At 43.2% G+C, this 19166-nt stretch overlaps 1 protein-coding gene across 1 annotated transcript in view; it reads left to right on the top strand.

Annotated features, from left to right (window-relative positions):
- ZC2HC1A (zinc finger C2HC-type containing 1A) overlaps positions 1–19166 on the top strand; it is a 927244-nt gene that overhangs the window by 10830 nt on the left and 897248 nt on the right. The window lies entirely within an intron of this gene.

The following is a 19166-nucleotide window of genomic DNA, read 5'->3' as shown; positions in this document are numbered from 1 at the left end:
TTTACAACCTGGTCTCTTCCAATTTGGGAAACACCACAGGGAATTTTAAGTTTTGTCTTGTTACTGACCTGAGGGCACAGGAGTCAAGATTTCAGATTATTTCTGTTTGCTATAAAAGAGCATTTGTGTGGAGCTTCTCATCATGCAGTGGCTGGTAGCAGTGCCCTGTATAGTAGCAAATGCTTAGTTTGCAAAATTTACCTATAAAGGTAGTGTTTACGACTTCAAACTGTAACATAGAAAGGCTCTGAGTGAAGCTCAGCTAAGGACACCTAGTTAGTGTATTGAACGGCACTAATACCAGATCACAGTACTGTCTAATATCTAGCCTTATGCCTATTCTGCACTCAGGTGACCCCTGTAAATCCAAGTCTGAAAACAATAATAGCCCAGCCTTAATACAGATCCTGACAACATGAATATGCAATTCCCTAATGTCGTTGTGGCCAGTTTGGTAGATATGGGCATCTTGAGACAATGTAGCAGTTATTTCACGTATTCAGAAAACCTGTTTAATCCTTAAAGAAACTAACCGTATACTATAGATGTACTTACCTTACTTCCTTAGAAGCAAAAATATCAGTTGCAAGTAAGGTTGTCAAGAACAAGCACTTGCACCTTACCACATACATAGACTTTCATATGCTGAGTCACTTAAAAGAACCCTTCCCAAACCTCAAACACCCAAGCTGTCAAAAGACAATACCAATCCTTAGCACTCATTAAAGCATACAACAAAAGCAAAACTTAACACCACACACAAGCCTACACTCCCAATAAATGCTCATAAAACAACAAGCAAAGACTATATCTACTACAGTTGTTATAGGGGATTTTATTGTAGAACACAGCGATGCCCCTCTCTCCAGGCTGGACAAGGAGAAGATAATAGTTAGTTGCCTATTTGGAGCTGCGATATGCAATATCATGTACTCAGAATCTTATTGGTACCTGTGGTTTAGTGAGAGTCCATGGGGTATAAATGACCTGAGGTGTGCCTCCGTGGACTATAGGAAAGAAGACATTATGGATCTTTCTGAATGTGTGTCACAGACAGGTTTGTGCCTTGCATTGAGCAGCATTCTACCTTAAACAAGGATGATAAAATGTGAACAGAAAATGACTGATTTTAATAAATGGCTTAGTTTCTGGTGTCACTCCATGGAGTTCCATTAGTATGGAAGGATATGGTTAACAGACAATGCTACTTTGCTAATGATTAGTATGCATTTGGCCTCCCTGGACTTTCGGATATTGGCTATACATTATCCAGTCCTTTAGAGACCTTTTTAGGCAATGTCAAAATGACAAAACTACCAACATAGCAAAAAAAAAAGTAGAGCAACCTTAGGGTGTTACTACTCTATGCTGGGAACCTTAACAAAAAACTCTACATCCTACAAGCTCTCCTCACTCTAGAGAATGTGGACATTTGTGCTGTACTTGCTTTAAAGCTGCAGAAAGTACTTCAGCAGTGTAAGGCTACAGAGCCTTCCAAATGTTTAGGCCAACAACAGCAGAGACAAGGGCTAAAGGTGGAGATGTCTCAATGTACATTAGCAGCAAATACAACCAGCTTAGTTAAGCAGGATGATGCCCTGGAGTTCATCCATGTCCAAGTCTCTAAACAAAATTTGTTTGACCCACGAAGCTCACAACCCTTACCTAGACCTGCTAGAGAGACACCCTAGTCATGGGAGACCTTAACTACCCTTCTGTAGACTGGGGATCGTGCACTGCCTCAACTCACGGACACTGCTTCCTCGACTTTATCAACATGAACATCCTGGACCAGGTAACCAGGTAATACGCATTCCAACCAGAGTATCAAACATAATACTTGACCTAGTACTCACTAACGTAAAAACGCACTGAACCCTCCCATGTGAAGAGTCCTCATTGGTGAGGTCGGAGCACAAAGCTATTTCTTTTGAAATTTAAAAAAAAAGAGGGAGAAGCTCAACCTGGAAAACCCAAGTAAATCCATAACAGAAGTGCATCTCATTAAGTGATAGTTTGTCAAAATTCACAGGTCCCCAAAGCCCGCAAACACTTTACCTATGCAGAATTCTTTACAGAAAGCTTTAAAAAAACATGTAAATGGCTGCATTAAGGCTATGGTACCGACCAGGAGTAAGCCAAAATGTAATGCCAGAAACAAACCCCAGTGATGGAATCCTCACCTTTTATAGGGTATATAATGAAAGAAAAAAGTCATGGCCAAAATCAGAAACGGCAACTCTCCTACAGACGAGTTCTCTTTTTGACCTAATAAAGTCGAAAAAGGACAATTACAAGGTCTGAATAGCCTCCCAGGCTAGGGACAAAGTGTTTAGGACTTGTCATAAATGGCACAACCTTCATTTGTCTTGGATAGGATTTACGAAAACTAGTAGGCTATTGACTTCATTGCTGTTTTGAATGGCAGATAGTTAACCAACACCAACTTGGCTGTCCACCTGTGTCACTTCAGGTTAAGTTCTGATTTAAAGTAACTTTAAGTTTTCTGTACTTATTTCTAGTTATCAAGTTGGAGTATAGTGAATCACCAGCTTTGTCCTTGGATGGACATGGCAACTTTTAGAAGCATTTTGTCAGTGAACTTTATTAATGTCCTAGTTGGTGAGTAAGGGAGTAGGAGGTTAACAGTACTAGCATTGTTGGATTTATGGAGAAATTTATATACTACTGGAAGCTGGGTATATGAGAGGGCATTTAGAAGTTTAAGCTAATTTAGGTAGTGGAGTGGTGGATTGTTTGCAGCAAATTTGGCTATTTTGTTATAACATTGTTTCAATTTTTATGGTTTGTGGAGTTTATAATGGTAGCCCTGGCTTATGTAGTAAGAAATCCCCTAGCTCTGTACAAAGTACCTACCTTCTGGAGTGTTTTCTCAATAACTTGGCAATGTGTTGATCAGATTTCATTTGAATGTCTATTACTCCCAGTGTATTGGTATGTGTCACTGTTTCTATCTGACTGTTTTTTTGAAGTGATAGAAAAATTGCATGTTTTGGGGGTTGGATTACTTGGGAGTGAATATCGTGAGTTTTGTTTTTGTGGTATTTAATAATACTTGTGATCTCACTGCAAAAATCGATCACCAAACAAATGAAAATTGAATCCGGCACAATAAAGGCTGTCCAATAATCCACAGTTGGCAGGCAAACCAAAGTAAATAAAGTATAGGTTTATTGTCCAAAAAGTAGATCCCATACAACATAAATCAAGTAAACGTAGATCCCATACAGCATGAAATTGAGCTTTGCCTCATGGCAGGGACTTCATCAGAATAAACTGGTCTAAATCGAGTTCTCTTTTATATTCTACCTATGTCATTAAAATTGTTTAATTGAATTAATTGATTAATTACCCACTTGAATATCAAATCCTTCCTAGCAACATTTCTCAATTTGAAAATACCTACATCATTACATATAATAATAAATCCGCATTGGTTTTTATCAAATGTTTTCACAATCTGCTTGCTGCACATTCACATAACATGGTTGCAAGATGAATTATGTTTGTGCTCTATTTAATCTTGGTTAAAACTTAAAAACACAATACTTAACATCTCATCAACTAATTTTATAATTTTATATGATGTTTTACACAACAATGCGGTATATTCATTAATCCTCATTTTATTTATTTATTTATTTATTTATACTTCAACATTTTAACATAAATTAACATTTTTAACCTTATTTGAAGCATAATCCCTAGTTTTATGTAACACATCTGGAGGCAAGTGCAGTTTCCAAGGGACCGCTTGTGTATGCGTACACGAACATATACTTATATTTATATATACACATTTATTTATTAGAATATTTATTACACTTGCATATTTATTTGCTTATTTATTCATCTACTAATACATTTTAAATGTGTTCCCTACTTATTTATATATGTACAGATGTGCAGCGTCCAAGGGACCCTGTATAATTATTCATTATATTTATATTCACTGACTTACCTATTTATTTCACTAATATACATTCTATAAATTCATACACTCATATATGTAGTGTTTATATTGTTCATATTCATTGTGTATTTTTATTTTTATTTACATTTTTTACACATCCCTCTGTTATAAAATTAGTTGATGAGATGTTAAGTATTGTGTTTTTTAAGTTTTAACTAAGATTAAATAGAGCACATAACGTGGTTGCAAGATGAATTATGTTTATGTGAATGTGCAGCAAGCAGATTGTGAAAACATTTGATAAAAACCAATGCGGATTTATTATATGTAATGATGTAGGTATTTTCAAATTGAGAATTGTTGCTAGGAAGGATTTGATATTCAAGTGGGTAATTAATCAATTAATTCAATTAATTAAACAATTTTAATGACATAGGTAGAATATAAAAGAGAACTCGATTTAGACCAGTTTATTCTGATGAAGTCTCCGGCTGCGGAGACGAAAGCGCTCAATTTCATGCTGTATGGGATCTACGTTTACTTGATTTATGTTGTAAGGGATCTACTTTTTGGACAATAAACCTATACTTTATTTACTTTGGTTTGCCTGCCAACTGTGGATTATTGGACAGCCTTTATTGTGCCGGATTCAATTTTCATTTGTTCAATACTTGTGATCTGTTGAGCCAGGTTTTTAAGAATGAGAAAGATTGTTGAGCTGTTTGTTGCAGGGTAGTGAGGTTATTAGCAGAGCAGTGAAGTCATCAACATACTGGACTACAGAGGCATGCAGCAAGGTTGTGTGTAGGTCATTTATGAACATCTTTAAGAGTAGGGGACCTATGACTTATTCTTTGGGTATACCCAGGGAAGTTTGGTGGTAAGGAGAATAGTCAATTTCCCACTTTACTGCTTGCTGTCTGCTTGTTTAATAGCTGTTAAACCAGGAGAGACCTAGGAATGAAAGTTTAGTAAGAAGTTATTGGAAATAAGGGAGGAGACTGTATTGATAAAACATGAATTAAATTGTGAGGCAAGGCTTTCATGCTTTTAGGTGGTGGAATAAATAGACATGGTAGTGTTACCAGGGTTTAGAAAATAGTTTGTTTTTAGGCCCAGAACAGTGTAGTTAGTCAGTCTTAGTTCTGTGTTCATTTTGAAATTATATGTAGTAGGATTTTTTTGCTGCCTTAGTTGTTGTAGGTTAGTGGGAGTTTTGTTAAGTATTCATGTTTTCCAAGCATTATTTCTGTTGTTCATATTATATTAGTGTTCTTAACTTTTTTTTGTTCTAATTTGGGTTAATTTGTTGAGAATTTGGAGTCCGCTTGGTCTATGGACAGTTGTTTAGAAATATTCCTATATATTGCTGTTCGGCAAAAAAAAACAATGTCACTGTTGAGCTCAGGTTTGGTATTGCTGTCTGAGTGATCCCTTAAGGAGTTTGGTAAAATTCCACGGGACTGTTATCTGTTGAGATGTGATATTTTTATCTAGTAAAGTACAGTTTCTTTTTATTTTTTGTGGAATCTTATTGGTTTATTGACTACTTGGGTAAAGTCATATAGTTGTATTCCATTGATTTTGGGTTGTCTTAAGTAAATGGTGGACCAGTCTATATTGGCATAATTTAGAATTACGTTTTTTTTTGCTACATAATGCATAGAGATGCGGTGTAGGATTTTTTTTTCAAAGGTTAGGATGTTTTACTAGGAGGAATGTTACACTTTTATTTGTGTTTAATTTAACTGAGGTTAGTAGTAGTACTGCATTTTCAAACTGTGCTAGGGAGATTTGGTATGAAGAGAGATCACATTCATTTTTATAAAATATGGCTACACCGCCAGCTCTTTTGTGAAGTCAGACTAGACTTAGTATATTGAAATCTAGTGGGATAACTTCATTTTTAATTTCAGGTTTTAGGCAGCTTTCTGTGATATCTCGAATGTCAGGAGAATAAGTTGTTAACCAAGCGTGAAAGAGGTTATTTGTAGTGGAATTGGGAGAGATTGTGGGAGTGGGTAAGGGTGATGTACATGGGGGTGGCCCAGATTTAGGATGGACATCACTGCTTAGTTGTATTGCTGTCCAGCTGTAATGAAAATGGAGGTGTTATTTTTGTTTGGCAGTTGTGGAGTTTTGACTGTATAAAGAATAGTATGATGTTAATCTTTTAAAGGGAGGGAGAAAATAATGGGCTAATGGGTTGGTATTGGTTGTTAAGTGAATGTGATGGATGATGGAGTTTTAAGATCGAGTGTTGGCATGATGTATGGTAGGTAGCATGCATGGAAGTGAGAGAGTTAGGGTGTGTTGTAGAGTTATACTAGTTGTATTTGGGTAGTGGTACTGGGTGTTGTAAATGTTTTTAATTGGTTGTAGTTAGAAGTTGGTGTAGATAGTGAGTGGTGATTGTCTGTATTTGCCTAGGGTGCTATAGGAGTGGTTTGGTTTAGTTTAAATGTAGACTGTGTGGGAATTGGTGGGAACTGGGGATATAGGGTAGAGGAGTGGAGTAAGCCCAAGCGCAACAAGGACTGATGGATTGGGCCGACAGCCCTTGCAGACCAGTTCAGCACACCTAACTTGTGAGAGAAACTCTGTTTAATTTGCTATTTCACTGTAAGGCTGTTTATATAGTTGGAAACATATATTTGCACAAAATAATTTCTGGTATGTAACTATTTAGATCGGAGATCTCAAGACTTGTGACACTCAGTCCTCATGCATCCATCAAGCAAGCCAAATTCAGGCTGAAGGAAGCTACGGTAATATATTCCAAAATGTCCTGACCCCCCCCCTTATTTTTGATTTTGAGAATATGGCCCTGAGATGTGTGCTAGCTCTTGTTCAGCAATCCTGGTCTTTTGAGTTTTGAGAGCCCTGATTTAGATTGATGTAAAGCAGACACAAGTAAAACTTGCAGGATATTAGAGAGGTATATAAAATAGAGTAAATTTTATTTGCAGAGAGGTATATAAAATAGAGTAAATTTTATTTGCAGAAGCTAAATGAGCTATGATAGTAAAGGAAGGCACTTTTGTCACAAAGTGGAAATCAAATTAGTTCAGCACTTTTGGGAATACAAATGATCTGCTTGAATAAGGGTATCTAGTGGGTGAGTGGAAGAGAGAGTGTTTGGCTCCCTTAGCCATAGGAACTGCATTTTACAGTTATAACAAGATAAGAGTAGCATTTCAACCCATACTTGCTCTGTTCTTTTAAAGCTTTGTATATCCAAATGGTAGTTTTCAGTCCGATAATTCAGTACATTTGCGTTATTGTGGAAAAGCAAAATACTTCCTTCCTGACTTGAATTGCACTATAATTTGACTTCGTATACCACATCTTATTCTCCTTATATGCTTACATTCTGCTATGTTTATTTATTGCCTTTTAAACCTGGCAGGTAAAAGGGGAATTTCTGGTCCAATCTACTTGCTGCTGTAATATTTAGCATCTGGTCATCTACACATTTTATTTTTTCAGAGGATTCCCTCAAAGGCCAACTCATTAGTAATGGAACAAAATATGTCCATTACCCGTAACATGTCTGTGAGGACCTGGTCAGGAATGTTTGCACCCAAGTTGACATACAGACTAACTGGCCCAAGGTGTTTGCATTTACAAAGGCATCTTTGGGCCTGTGTGTTAGATGTCATAAATAATTCCCAGTTTATATTGGTGTAGGTAGTCGCCCATGAGTATGGTGTTTAGGTTGAATAGGGAGCATCTCCAGTACATTTTAAGTATGTATTATGGATTTCCTGGGTTATATAGGAGGACCTACAGCTTCCAAGGATATGGCATGGGACTACCTTAGACAAGCCGAAGTATGTCATACTGATGCACTAGCCTTGAGATGTGTTTTGATCTGATGCAAATAGACACCCCTCCACCTTGTGCAATAATTGGTATAAAATGCCAATATTTGACTTGATGAGACCATTGAGCTGAGCATGTTTTACAGATTTCCCTACTACAAATTATTTCCATTGAATAAATTGTAATTTCAGTAATGAGTAGTAGTGCAGAAGCCATTATAGGTTCATAGGTAGATACTAGGCTATCTGCCGTAGGGCATTTATAAGCCTAGCCAGAGTGTATTTGGCTTCCGCCTCCCTATTAGATTAGCCTACTGTGCCTCTGTATAGCAGGGACACAGGAGAGATCCCAGGGTGAATTTGTGATTTCCCGTCCACGTGTCCAAATTTCGCTTGAAGAGGGTCAGCGAGGGGCTATGTCTAACATGAATTGGGATTCTATTCCAGAGTGAGGAGAGCCTCTGGGAAATGAATCTGCCCCTCCAGCATGTCCTATTTATTTTTGTGCTGAGGTTTAGGTCCCTGGAGCGTGTAGCTCTAAGGGACTTCGATTTTTTGAGGTGGAGCATGTCCATTAATTCTGGGTTTGACATGGCTTTGTACGTCAGGCATAGATCGCCTCTGAGTAGGCTGTAAGCAACTGAGTAGAGCTGGAGTTTCTTTAGTCGAGCTGCATAGGACATCTGTTTGTAGCCCATGATCCCCTTGGTGAGGTACTTTTGGGGTCTCCCCAGTTGCTGCAGGTGTCGGGTAAGGTACATCCCAAAAGGGGCTTTGTATTCAATTATGGGCCTGATGAGTGACGAGTAGAGGGGCACAATGACCTCTCTTGATCTAGATGCAAACCCTTTCGTGATAAGGTGGGCTATATAGAAGGTCTTTCTAACCACTTTGGCAACGTGATTATCAAAGGAGAGATTACTATCTACGTTGGTCCCCAAATCTCTAATTATTTCTTCCGTACTTAATGGATTACCACCTATGTGGTAATTTGTGGGCACCTTGTTTTTCCCAAAGGGGATGACTATGCACTTTTTAACATTAGCTTGAGGCCATGGCTCTGGCACCAAGCATCCGTCTCTGAGACCCTTTTGGAGGATGCTTGTGTCAGCTAGAGATTCGATTGTGGCCCCCAGTTTGCAGTCATCTGTGAACTTTGTCAGCCATAATCCCCCTGTGTTAGCCTGAATCTCAGAGAAGTATATACCGAACAAGAGAGGTCCCAGAACTGAGCCCTATGGGACGCCACTTGTAACTGGTTTGGATTCGGACATGGCACCTGCGATTCTGACCATGTGGGTTCTATCGCTGAGCCAGTTTGCAACCCATCTTGTGATATATAGGTTGATATTTAAGCTGGTAAGCTTATTTATGATGCCCGAGTGGGGTATTGTGTCGAAGGCTTTTGCGAGGTCCTGGTAGGCTGTGTGGACTACCTTGCCCTCATTTATGGCTTTGGTAACTGTTTCAAAGAAGTCAGCTAGGTTTAAGAGGCAAGATCTGCCCTTAACAAAGCCGAATTGGGTAGGGTCCAGTGTCTGGAGGCTCCCAATGTCTTTGTTTATGAGTTCCATGATAATACGCTCCATAGCTTTACAGACCAGACTAGTCAGGCTTATAGGGCGATAGTTTCCAGGGTCCGTTGTGGCACCACCTTTGTGGAATGGGACCACTGTAGCTGTACACCATTCTTTGGGTACATATCCTGTAGTAAGGCTAAGTTTGAACAGTGACTTAATGTGAGGGTTCAGTTCTTCTTGGAGCTTGTGTAAGACACAGCCTGGGACACCGTCCGTTCCCATAGATGCTGTGTTTTTTGCTTTGGAGAGGGCAGCTTTCACCTGTGCATCTGTGATGTCAGGGAGGTTACATTCAGTTGGGATAGGCATTTGCTCCTTTGGGGGGGAAGGGGGGGAGAAGTTTGCGCTGAATCTGCCTGCCAGGATGTTGGCTATGTCTGTAGGTTCAGTATATTTTGTACCGTTATGCAACAATTCAGAGCATATCTGGGAGTTTCCGCCCATGTTCCTGACATAACTAAAGAAGGCCTTGTGATTATCTTGGTGTCTAGGGCAATTTTTCATCTGAAGTAGGAACTTCATTTGTAAGCAACCTTTGGGATATGGATCCGATCTCTGATCCGAGCCGGCAACTTTTACCACAGCATAGATCCGAGCTCCTAGCTCCTCCCTTTACCCATAATCCCCTGCCAACCCTAACTGACCCCAGATCTAGTTTGCCGTGCTTCAAGCCTACAAGCTGGATTTCGAGCTCCTGGTAGTTCAGTGAATTTGTGAGAAAAAAACTTGATTTTTTTAGTACCTTCTCTTGTGTGAGTGTGTAAGACTGTTCAGGTTCCCTCTTGTATATCTTTTTTGTAAAATGTTTTCCTCCCTACCCTCGCTGGTTCGTAGTGTGTGTTTGTGGTGTGTGTAGGGGCCTAGTGAGTGTGTGTTCTGTACAACATGTCGGAGGCCCCTAAAGCCATCTTTTCAAAATGCACCGAGTGTGGCCATAAGCTTTCACTGGCGGATGGCCACACCCGGTGCGTTAGGTGCCTTTGGGCTGAGCACCTCTCTTCGGGATGCACGATTTGTGCAGCATTCAACCCCAGGGCACTTAAGGACCGGAGGTCGAAGCTGATCCTGGTGGGCCTTTTGCCCCCGGACTCGGCTCCGGCCTCCGGTTCTTCGGTGGCCGCTACCCAGCCCTCGGTGGTAGCCACCCCTGCCTCCCTCCCTCCGGTCGGGACTCAACCTCTCGTTTTGGCTCCGGAGGAGAGGGTGGCCAGAAAAACCAAAAGGAAGGAGAAGCACCATAAGCGGTGGGCCGAGGTCTCTTCCTCGGCCCCGCACGCCAAGCGGGCTTCTCCATCCAGGGTTTCTGGATCGCCTCCTCCTTGGCTCCGGTCCCCTTGTTTTTCACCGGGACCTGGGGAGGAAGCGACCTGTTCCCCGTCGAGGTCATCGAGGTGTCACTCTAGGTCTGCCTCGGTGGCCTTGTCTAGTTCCACCTTCAGTATGTCAGATACCGACATGGACCCGGATGATGAGGAGGTTCATCCAGGCCCAGCTGCAGATGGGAGTGCTGTTGCCCCCCCCCTGCCTCCGGGGGGGGAGCTCAACCCCATTTTTTGCTCCAATTGCTCCTCCTCCGTCCTAATTCCCGGGTTCTGAGCATTTGGAGCCAAGCCGCGTCGGATCCGGGGGTGGGTCGGAGCCGACCGTACTGGTTACTTTGGCTCCGACTGGTCCCTCGAGTTTGTCGGATCCGACCTCTCGGAGCCGTGGGCTGAGCTTCGGATCTGAGGGACTTTGTGTGACTTCGGCTCCGTCCCGGTCGGAGCACACGGGTCGTTCGGATCCGAGGGTCTTGGCCCCGGATCCGGTCCCCACTTCGGATCCGAGTGGGAGCCGACTCTCGCAGCCCATCGAGAGTGGCTCCCCCTCGGCTTTTGCGGTGGTGGAGAGGGCACTGTTGAGTGCATCCGGACCTCCGGTCCTGGCTTCGGCTCCCCCATGCACTTCCTCTCAGCTGGTCCGGGCTCCCATCACCCGGCCTTCGGGAAAGCCTGCTTCAGCGTCTCTGGGTGTTCCTTTGGAACGTGATATTGCTGGTGAGTCTTCCTCGGACAGCCCCCCTGAGGAGGTCCCTCAAAGCCAAGTGTAAGAGGAGGCACATGGACTCCCCTGAGTCCCTTACCGAAGATACGGACTTAGATGAAGGGGAAGGCTCCCCAAGGTCACCCCCCGAGGATGTCTCCTTTGGAGACATCATGGAAATGCTCAGGATTAGGGGAGGGTGGTCTGCCCCCAAGGCTTACTCCGATGAGTCCGTATTCCTAGAGGCGTTCGAAGCAGGGCCATCTACCTCTTGGGTGTCCCCTCCCCCTGACCCCCTGGTGGACCTTATTTCCACCAGGGTTTGGAAGGAGCTGGACACTGTAGAGCCAGTCCCCAAGCACCCGGATAGGATCCTGAGTCCCCCTGCTGAAAGAACCCACTGGAGCAGAGGTCCCCCCGTGGATGCCATGTTGATGGCGGCGGCCACCAAGAGAGAGCTGGCTCAGGAGAGCTCTGCGGTCCACCCGCCGAGTAAGGAGACTCGAGCGATGGACCACCTGGGGAAGCGGGTCTTTAGTTCAGCAACCTTCTCCATGATAGCGCTGAACTATATGGCACACGTCATCCGGATGCAGCGAGATCTAATAAGAGTATGCTGCATCCCCCCCCAGAGTCCATGTCGGAAGGAGACCAGCAACTGTACTCCTCCCGAATGTCTACTCTACATTCAGTTTCCAACACCTCTGTGCGGCTCTTGTCTCACGCCACTGAAGGAGCCGCTAGAGCTGGCGGAGCCGGCCTGGTAATTGGGCGTCAGGCCTGGCTCCGACACTGTGACTTCTCGGAACCCTTTAAGGCGTCCTTCGCGAATGCCCCCTTTGATGGTTCTGCACTGTTTGGCAAAACTGTTCGCGACACTTTAGTCCAGAGCGAGAAAGATTGGAAGAAGTTGTCTGCCGTCGGAGTCTGCTTCTCTGCTTCCCGGAGGTCCTTTTCTAAGAACCAAAAGGGTCAGAAGAAGATGTGGTTCCGAAAATCGCATCAGTCCCAGTCTGCTCCGGACAACCAGTCCTCTCGTGGCAGAGGAGGACAGGGAGGACGCCGTCCAAGAGGCAGAGGGGGTCCCAGAAACTTTGGGTCCAGAGAACCCTTCTCTGAGAGGCCCACGCAGAACCCCTGAGGGGTTGCCCGGCTGCTCCACTCTGGAAGCAGTCGGGGGGCATCTTTCGAAGCACCTAGCAATGTGGGAGTCCATAACAACAGATTGCTGGGTGCTTCACATCATATCCAGAGGTTACCAAATTCCTTTTATTGTAACCCCCAAAACCAAAAGCCTCCCCGACGTACCACCCAAAGGGAGGCAGCTGCTACAGAAATTCAGCAGCTTTTGCAAAAAATGCCATCCAACCCGTCCCCCCAGATCAGTTCGGATCGGGGTTTTACTCCAGGTTCTTTCTGGTGCCAAAAAAGACGGGGGACTTGAGATCCACTCTCTCACTCTCTCACTCTCTCACTCTCTCACTCTCTCACTCTCTCACTCTCTCACTCTCTCACTCTCTCACTCTCTCTCCTGAACCTGGCAGTACCCAAAGAAAAGTTCCGAATGGTCACCTTACAGTCTATTCTCCCCCTATTACAAGAGAACGACTGGATGTGCTCGATAGACCTTAAGGATGCGTACTACCACATTCTAGTGGACAGACGCTCCAGGACGTTCATCCGCTTCCGGCTGGGAGCCAGTCACTTTCAGTTCAGGGCCCTTCCCTTTGGTCTCACCTCAGCCCCCAGGGTGTTCACCAAAGTCTTGGCGGTCATAGTGGCCCACCTGAGGCTTCAGGGAATTCAGGTCTTTCCGTACCTGGACGACTGGCTCCTCATCGCCCCAACAAGGCATCTGCTCTGTTCAGGCAGGGATTATTTCCTCAACCTTGCTCCACATCTAGGGTTGACTATCAGCATGACCAAATTCTCTCTGGTCCCTACACAGGTAATAGATTTCATAGGGGCGAGATTGGATTCCAGAATAATGCTTGCCTTCCTGACTCCCGATTGGCTTCAGAACCTGAGGTTGCATGTCCAGGCCATTCTCATACTTCCTGCTCCACCTGCGGAATTGATCTTGAGGGCTCTAGGGTCCATGGCGGCAGCTATTCCTCTACTGCCCCTAGCCCGCCTAAATATGAGGGTCCTGCAGTGGACCCTCCAAGTACAATGGTCCCTGTCTCGCAACCCCCTGTCCCATCCTATTCCCCTAAGCAGTGCTTGCAGAGGGTTGCTCATGTGGTGGTTCCAGTCCCAGAGTCTCCACACGGGACAACCATTTTCGATGCCTTCTCCCGTCACCACAGTGACCAAGGATGCCTCTTGCCTGAGATGGAGGGGCACTATTCAGGCAGAACGGTCCAAGGCACGTGGAACGACACAGAGACCTCTTTGCATATCAGTGTCCTAGAGATGAGGGCGGTGCTTTTGACGTTGCAGGCACTTCACAGCCTTCTTCCGGGACGATTGCAGTACAAACGGACAACATGTCAGTTGTCTGGTACATCAACAAACGGGGGGGAACCAGGTCTTATCCTCTTTGTCGCGAGGCCATGAGAGTGTGGGAATGGGCGATTTCCACCAACAGCTTTCTTATTGCAACGCACATTCTGGGACGGTCCAACATCCTAGCAGACAGGCTCAGTCGTTCTATTCTGACTCCGTACGAATGGTCTCTCAATCCTCTAGTAGCAGAACAAATATTTGCCCAATGGGGGCAACCCTGTTGCGATCTTTTTGCCTCTCCTTCAAATACCAAATGCAACAGTTACTTCGCTCTAATCCCCCCTCAGGGGGAGTCCCCGAGAGACTCTCTAGTACATGCTTGGTCTCCTTTACGCTTACCCTCCATTGCCCATGATGCTGAAACTCTTACAGAAAGCCAGTCGGCTGGGGAGCAAAATGATCCTCCTTGCCCCATTCTGGCCTTGTCAAACATGTTTCCCATACCTGTGGTCTCACCTAATTCATCCACCATGGATTCTGGATCCACTCCCGGATCTCATTACTCACCCTCTGGGTCTTCCGGCCCCCAACCTGGTCAACCTCAAGCTGACTGCTTGGTTGCTCCAGTTCCACTCCTGATTAGGACTCCTGGAATCTCCTCACCAGTCAAAGCCATCCTAGTAGCAGCAGAAGAGTCTACCGAAGTAAGTGGAAACGTTTCTCCATCTGGGCGGAGCACCATCATTTGGATCCTTTCACGGCACCTCTCACGTCGGTTTTGGATTTCTTAACTACCCTTTTTCATCAAGGGGCTAGCTGCTCTACAGTCAAGGTACAGCTAGCAGTGATTTCGCATTATCATGTAGGGCATGAATCAGGCCCTCTAATTACTTCCAAGCTTTGTAAAGCTTTCCTCAAGGGTACCTTCCTTCTCAGACCTCCGGTCAGGGAGGTAGTACCCCCGTGGGATTTGTCTTTGGTTCTCCAAGCCTTGACTAGCCCCCATTTCAAGCCGGCGGCCACGGTTGATCTTAAATATCTCTCTTGGAAGACTGCCTTCTTGGTGGCCATTACTTCAGCTAAAAGGGTCTCTGAACTTCAGGCTCTATGTGTTAAACCGCCGTATTTAGCCTTCCATCCAGATAGTTTACCTCAGGATCAATCCGTCCTTTCTGCCTAAGGTGTCTTCGGAAGTTAATATTAATCTATTAATCTTCCCGTGTTCTTTCCCCATTACCAAAACAAAGGAGAGTACAAACTGCATTCCTTGGATGTGCACAGACAATTACGTTTTTATATTCGTCGAACTGCTGGTCATAGGCAATCTGACCAGTTGTATGTCTCCTTTGCCAAAACAAGTTTAGGCAAGTCAATTTCTAAAGTTACACTATCATGGTGGATAGCTAGTTGTATCCTCTTAGCGTATCAGAGTTCGGGAAGGCCTGCACCTCTGGGAGTCCGAGCTCATTCTACTAGGGCCATCGCTACTTAGGCGGCTTTTAAATCTAGGGTTCCCTTAGATGATATTTGTTCCACAGCCACTTGGGCCTCCTCATACCTTTATCAGCCATTACAAACTGGATGCTGTCTCCAGAGGTAGGGCGTCCTTTGGCTCTGCAGTGCTCCAGAATGTTCTTCCATAAAGGCCACCCAGGATTCAGGTAGCTGGGGACTCTGTCCTAAAGGTTGCTGACAAATGAAGTTCCTACTTCAGATTAAGAAGTTATGTACTCACCATAACGTTCCATCTGAGTAGGTATCTTCATTTGTCTGCAACCATCCCCCCCCTCCTTCCCCCTGACCTATAGGATCTGTCTTGGATAAGCTCCTTCCGGGGCACAATAACAATGCTTATATCGGGCAAACTTGATCTGAGGTCAGTTAGGGTTGGCAGGGGATTATGGGTAAAGGGAGGAGCTAGGAGCTCGGATCTATGCTGTGGTAAAAGTTGCTGGCTCGGATCCGAGATCGGATCCGTATCCCAAAGGTTGCTGACAAATGAAGATACCTACTCAGATGGAACGTTATGACGAGTACATAACTTATTATTTCGAAACTGGCCTTTGATGATTTTATGAGGGATCAAAGTTTCTTGCTAATACTGATCAGAGATGCCTTCCCTTTTTGGGATTTTGCTCTGTCATGTAGTAGCTTCCTCCTTCTGTTGTATAGCTTATTTATGGCCGGGGTCCACCAGACCGGTCTCCTGTTTTTGGAGGAGTGAGTCTTGGTTTTATTTGGGATAGCACGATCCATGCATTCCTGCAGGTGCTCCTAGAATGCATTTGTAAAGGATTCTGCGGATTGGGCTGTATTATCCTTTGGCCCAGGGGCTTTGAAGGATTCCACCTCAGTCTTGAGAAGTGCAAAGTTGGCTTTTGAGTAATTCTTTACAGTGATTTCCTTGGCTGGGGGTGGGGACGGATATGGATGTCCAGGGAAATTTGTTTATGGTCTGATCTTACCAATGAGGGGTTTACCTCTGGTGTGGAACATAGTCCCCATGTTGGTGATGACCAGGTCCAATATGTTCCCTCTTGTGGGAGTGGTGACCAGTTGTTCCATTGCGTTAGAGTTTATAAATTCAAGGAACCATTGGGCGAGGGTGTTTGGGCTTGAGTAGTTTTCCCAGTCAATGTTTGGGTAGTTGAAGTCACCCAATAATATAGTGTTTGGAGAGACACTGTGGCTCTTGCCACCCCTATAGTGCCTTTTTTAGGCAAACTTCAAAGGACAAAACCACCACCGTAACAGGTACAAGCATGCAAAATCTGAAGGTAATGCTACTCAATGCTAGAAGTCTAAACCTCAAAATGCACTCTCTCGAGGCACTCCTAAAAATGGAGAACATCGATATCTGTGCAGTAACTGAGACCTGGTTCAAGGCTCCAGAGAGCACCCCTGCAATACCAGGCTACAACTCTTACCACACTTTTCGGCCACCAAACCAGGACCGAAACACTAAAGGTGGAGGAGTGTCAATATTCACCAAGGATATTCACACCACCAGGCTAGTTGGCCAACACAATGTGTCTGAAATTCTCCAAGTGCAACTAACACTAGGTAAGACTGCAATCCAAATTGTAGCTTGCTACATATCCCCCACCACAGGGGTGTAGCCAGGATTTTCAAATTTGTACTGACAGCTCTCAAACTGCTACCCCCCTCCCCAGCCAAGCTACGGCCACTCTCGTAATTCACGGTTCGCTCTTTGTGTCGCTGAAGAGGCATTCGCTGTAATGCCTCTTCAGTAATATAATATAAATTCACTCAAACTCGGTTCCTTGAATTGAAAATTAACCTGAAATGTCAGTTCTTTGAAAAATGCAGCATGGTAGTTTGGGTAGAGACTTTATGCTTTTGTTTTCTGTAACTAAGGTACAAGTTTTGAGCTTGAGTAAATTACTAACCACCTGCTACCACTAACTAGGATGTTTCATTCTCACACACACACCCCTACCTACCCTCTTAGTGCAAGAAATATGGACAAAGCCTAAAATAAACAGGGACAGATATTAAATAATGTTCTCGTGAACTTAGAAAGTTGCTAGAACAGGATTTGTGCTAGTATGAATTTTTCCAAAGGACATGAAGTCTGAAGCTCAAATGTCTGTCATTTAGCAACTTCAGCCTTCAATGATTTTCTAGAAAAATCACAAAATTTATGAGGAACAGACAAAAAATATGGGGCAAAAATCTGGACATTCTGCAAAATGTGGACAGTTGAGAGGTATACTACCTACCACACACACAACCTCTCAACCTCTTACAGCAACAAACTCATAAATAAAACTGAGGCAAAGGCCCAAAAATAAGGACATTTTTTTTAAATATTGCTCTTATAAACTTAGAAAGATAATAGAATAGTAGTAGGTCTTGCATCAGTAGGAATTTTCTGAAAGGTATTAAATCTGAAACTGAAATGTTTTCTAACTTCAGTTTTAACAATTTGCCACTAATTTGCCAGAAAACTGCAATTTTATGAAAAACGGACCAAAAATGTGATGCAAAAATATAAAATTGCCAGACAATACAGCTGGGAACCTGTCAAAGGAGGGACACCATTTTAATATGAGCACAGTTAACTTAGAGCAGCTGACAAAATTAGAGAATCTACATGCATTTCTGAAATAAAAGTAATGTATAACTCTGATCATTACAGTTATTTATAAAAGTAAAGTAAACCCTCTATGTTTTCTTCCAAAATTGCTATTTTGTGGAGGGATCATTAGGGGAAGAGCTACATTTTGAGCCAAAATCAGGGACAGTTGAAGTTTGGCTATGCCTAATTCTATAAAGCAATTTATTTGCATGTACCTCTCAACCTGTTAATGCAATAAATCTGGACAAGTCCAAATATATTGAGGGAACATATAAACAGTACTAAAATTGCTATTGTATAAACTGGGATAGTTGATAGAACAGGTCTTATTTTAGCATGCATTTTTCTGAAGGTTATAAAGTCTGAAACTAGTGTCATTTAGTGACTTAATTCCTAAATCATTTGCCAGAAAACCACAAACTGAGGAACAAACCAAAAATAAGAAGCAAAAAATCTATTCATTCTTTGAAAATCTGGACAGTTGGGAGGTATAGTTCAGCTGGGGCTGTCTAAGTTTGCCGCCCTTCCCCCTCACAAAACCATGGTCGAAATGGAGCCTCCCCCTGCAGCCATTCCAATGATCCATTACTTTGCTATTTCACTCCATTTACCATAAACACTAATGTGCATACTGATTTACTACTATGATGATTTGAACTTCATTTGAAAGTTTTATTTTGCATTTTACAGCACAAACACTAAGACATCTGCTAAACAAACTTGGCATTAAAACTTCTCTGCCCTTGAAACTCACATTCATTGAAACATTAAAACACATTCAAAGAAAAATACATTTTACCCGTGGCAGATAAAAATTAATTCTGGGCTGCTTTTAAATCATAGACCCCTTGCATATGAAACATACGTGTGCTCTTTGATACACCTTCCTATTGCTTTGAACATTTTTCCAGTAAACAATGAAACAAAACTGCCCAATTCAGAACATTTCCATCATAAAAGTCTAGTCAAACTTCTACAGTCCACCATTATCAGTAAACAATATGCACAATCTCTTAAGTAGTAAAAAAAAGTCATCTAAATAATTTCACGTTAAATAAATCTAACCAATGAAGAGGTTGTTGCTAGCAATCACCTTTATATTTCATGACTTCACCGAAAAATAAAGTGTCTGATGCCCCTGAGGAATAAATTGCCCAAATTACATTAATAATAAGCTAGTAATATTGCAATAGGAAATGGATGGCAAACTGATAACAGGCTCATAGTTAGTGTCTTAACTTTCAGTACAGCAGCAT

Source organism: Protopterus annectens, chromosome 3.part0 (assembly GCF_019279795.1).
Source record: "Protopterus annectens isolate FY-2018-M chromosome 3.part0, PAN1.0, whole genome shotgun sequence".
NCBI lineage: Eukaryota > Metazoa > Chordata > Ceratodontiformes > Protopteridae > Protopterus > Protopterus annectens.
Note: the sequence above shows the minus strand (reverse complement) of the source record. Positions and strands in the feature narration are given on the sequence as shown.